Genomic DNA, 4,327 nt, shown 5'->3' with positions numbered 1-4,327 from the left:
CATATTGCGAAAATATCACTGTTAATGCGGATTATTGCAAGACGATCGTTTCTAACTGCGTAGAGAAAGGTATTCAACATATTTTTAAAAATATAGTTTATTTGTAATAAAATATCTTAAAATTATATAAAATTTTGAATCAAAATAAAATAATTTTTTGTTATTTTTTTTTTAATTATAGCGAATCTATTAGACTCAACATCTAACGTCCAAAAAAGCCTAGCTGTAGTAAAATGTAACTTAGACAGCGGTTTAGTGGATTTGATTCCAAAACCAGAAGGAGAAAACGTATAAAGAAATATTTGTCAAAAGTATCAGTGCAACTATATTGATCATTTTTATTTTATCGCAATATTCTATATGTATAAAATAATTATCTATTTCCTATGTAATTCTATATAGTTATCAGTGTTAAATTAGAACCAATGTATTGTTCTAACAATAAAATATTGTGCATATAATAGTGTCTACTTTTTTCAGAGCATTTTCCTAAAATCTTACTTTTGATATTAAGCATAAGTAGATAACATTATTCTTAATTAGTTATTGGTAAAATAAATAAAATCTGTTCAAGTTAAATTTTTTATGAACACTAACCAACCTAATTATATGTAAATTACTTTGAACATATTAAAATATATAAAGTCTCTCTATGCTTTCTCTTTATATTGTATATTTTTACCTCACATGTATTTTGCAATTGTACATATCGTGTAATATTGAAATTATGATGTAGTTGAAGTTCAGAGCAAAATTCTCTTGGAGCAAAATTTTCTTGGAGCAAAAATTAAAAATTTGCTCTAATTAAAAAGAATTATAAAAAAAAATATATTTATATATAAAATAATAAAATTATAAAACAAAACAATTAATTTTTAAAATGTATATATAAGCAAACAACAAAAAATAAAAAGGTGCGGTTTAGTTGCGCGTGTATACTTGGCGAGACACTACCGTCTCTAGATTTTTAAATAATATTGCAAAAGGTAGTTAATATTTAAAAATAAATATATTAATAAAAATATATTATGTACGTCTCTATAATTTAATATAAGATTAAAGTGTACAGAATTATTATTCTCGTCCGTTTTCGTGAAAATGTAAACAATGCTGTGTCAGCGATAGTCTAACGGTTACTAATGAAAGTAAGTGAATATGCAAACAATACATACGTAAGTTTAAACTCGTACTTTTGCCTCTTGCCCAAGAACCGCAGAAGCTTGCTAGAGTGTCGGATTATTGGACGCATCATATATTATTGAAGTGCCGGATTAGATAGATTGCAATACATTAGTTTTAACAGGTCAGTTTCCAGTGTTATTTTGATGTGATAAGATTATGATTCAGATATACTATATTCCGATGTTAACAACTAATCGTCGTGATAACTAACAGTCGTAGTTAAGTATTATAAAGAATTTTATTTGAGTCAGAATAAAACTTCAATATATACGAAAACACATCAGGAATAGAACATTTCTTATTTTAAAAATACAACAAACGTTACAACACAATTTAAATTATATCAAGAAAATATGGGAATATGACATACGCAGTTCTGTAGCGTTGAAATTATTTTTGAAAACTATTGAAGTCAATAATTATTTACTTTTTATGAAACTATACATTTCGATTACTTTATCTATACCTGTGACACATTACATATGTATAATTGATATTATAAAAATTTCAAGGTGATATCATAATTTCATTTTCTGTCACTTTGACATTACAGATTTTTTTTAAATCAAATGAGAAACTCTTTGTACATATATTCTGTTATCCAATATCAATATTTTGGTAATCTTTCTCATATTAATTAGAGAGAAAAATCAATAATTTAGAGACAGAAAAAACATCATTTAGAGAGAAAATCTGGCAGTGTTATCCTTACATTATAATATTATTGTACAATATAAATGTGAAAAATAATTTATACAAGGTAATCAAATCTTATATTACTACATTAGCCAATCTAACACATTATGTCTTTGTGCATGATCATAAATTAATAAGATTACTTAAACATTTATTTCCAAATAAATTGCTGTGATTATTCTTATTTTGTTTTCCACTTTTTTATACACATATAAATTGCAATAAAATATTCATTTTGAAATATATTCAGTAATTTTTCAATAACTTTTATTTCACTTTTCATCGATTTTATAGATTACTTTAAATAATATATTTTCATTAGAGCCCACTAAAAATATTATGAAATCGGTGAAAAGTAAAATAAAATGATTGAAAAATTACTAAATATATTTAAAATAATAATATTAATAATTTTCCTTAAAAAATGTGACAAATTTTCAGTATCTTCTTGCATATTTATCGTGTCGCCGTGTCTCCTAATGAAAAACATCTCTGCTATCTCTTTTTTTCTGTAATAATGTTTCTCATTATGTAACACTTCTGGCTCGGACCAATGAGCCAGACGGTGTCTACTTACAACAGATTGGCTTGTGTTTTTTAATATCTGACCGTTGTTCATTAATACGCGTCTCTAATTGTCTCTTGGTTTATCCTATGTAAGAGGGATTGAAATCATTGCAGTTGATCTTATGTACAATTTCAGTTTTCCTAACATTATCGACCACATCCTTTCCTCGTATTATGATGAAATAGAATTTTTTAGGAACAGTGTAAAGGACGTCGAAATTAATGCCAAATACGACAAATTTTCTCGCTGTGGCCTTTGACATAAGAGATTTTAATGTATTTTTTAATGTCGTGGAAATCATCGGTGGCATTATTATAGGTTGTGTTGCTCCGGTTACTAAGTTCTTTTAACCTGTTATTGATATGTTTATTAACTAAACTAAATAGAAAACAATTATTCAGCAGAATGTCTTTAACAATATTGATATTAGATTCATGAAATTATGTATCAGCAAGTAGAACAGTGTGGTCAATGAGATTAATTATGGTGTTAACTTTTTATCTATGTGGATGACTGAATAGATAATTAATATATCGTCTCGAAAAGGTAGGTTTCCGGTATCAATTAGTTATAAGTCTGTCACCGTCTCTGATAATAGTAGTAAAAATAAACAAAATTAATGACGGCTAAACATCATTCAATTTATTTTCAGAATAAATACGTTGCCAAGGTATATATATATAAAGAAAATCTGTCGCAACTTCTACAAATACTTCTTGTAAGGAGAATATTTAAAGAATAAAACAGAATGAAGACTATTTTGCTTGCTACGTGTGTGCTAGTTGTAAGTACAAAGCAGAGATTTATATTTTTTTAAGTACATTTGTTTTAAATATATAGAGTATTAAAAGTAAAATTAAAGTCTGAAAAAATCATAGTCTGAAAAAAATACAGGGTGACACAAAAGTTGCTGAAATTTTTTTGAAAACATTAAGCAGCTACAAATAGGTATACAAATTAAGCATCTTTAAACAGGACTTTAAAATTACAATAAATGCTCAAAATTGTTTGTAATTTTTTTTGCTTAATTTTATTATTAATTTTTTAATAAAGTTGTATGTTTTGTTTAAAGTGTAGATATTTAATTTTAAGGAAATAGAAACCACAGGTAATAAGAATCATCTTACAATAAATTGACTATCGCGTGTTATAAATCCGAACCGGCGTGTGAGTATAACTCTTATGGAACACCGCTCCATCTGCCATTCGAACATTTTATCAAGTTTGTTTTGTTTGCCTAAAAGAAAGTGCACGTCGTTTCCGGTCGCTCCGTTATAATTTTTATCGAATCGATTTTTTCTTAAGCAAAAAGTGATTTTATTTTTCATTAATTAAATTCATTTTTTCTTTATTATTATTGTGATTGTTTACTCTTTACTGACAAAACATTTAAAATTAAAAAATCTTTTCAATAGTTTTTCTTTTAAATCTCTGAAAAGAAACTAGACTAATGGAATAATTCGGACTAACTCCAATGGTATAATTAGACTGGCTCTAATTAGTTTGAATATACAAATTTTAAACAAAATACTGCTTAGCATTGTTTACCTTGTAAAAAGGTAAACAATTTTATTTGCGACTTTTGCATTCGTAAAAATTAATTACGAAATAATAAAAAGAACTTAAATTTAATGATCGATCTTGTCCTAGGTTAACGAAATATTTTTTATCTATTTAATTACTGTTTCCATAAATAAGTACTTTATTGTTACTCACTCTTAAATGTTCCGCATAGGCAATGAATCTCATTACTGATAAGGTGGTTCTTATTGCCCGTTGCCTGGGGTAATAGGAATTTATTATGATTTTTTGAAAATGTTTATTTTTTTGGGTAATTTTATTAGAATTTAAATACTTATGTTATACCAAATTAAAGCATAA

At 26.1% G+C, this 4,327-nt stretch overlaps 1 long non-coding RNA gene across 1 annotated transcript; it reads left to right on the top strand.

Moving 5' to 3' along the window:
* LOC112463126 lies at positions 1 to 461 on the top strand. The gene is made up of 2 exons (XR_003041744.1): positions 1 to 69; positions 182 to 461. It is a non-coding gene; the product is annotated as an uncharacterized LOC112463126 (long non-coding RNA).
* The last annotated feature ends 3,866 nt before the right edge of the window (positions 462 to 4,327 follow it).

The sequence above is a fragment of the Temnothorax curvispinosus genome, unplaced genomic scaffold, assembly GCF_003070985.1.
Source record: "Temnothorax curvispinosus isolate PA1 unplaced genomic scaffold, ASM307098v1 QBEX01013046.1, whole genome shotgun sequence".
In the NCBI taxonomy this organism is placed as follows: Eukaryota; Metazoa; Arthropoda; class Insecta; order Hymenoptera; family Formicidae; genus Temnothorax; species Temnothorax curvispinosus.
This window is presented reverse-complemented; position numbering and strand designations above follow the sequence as displayed.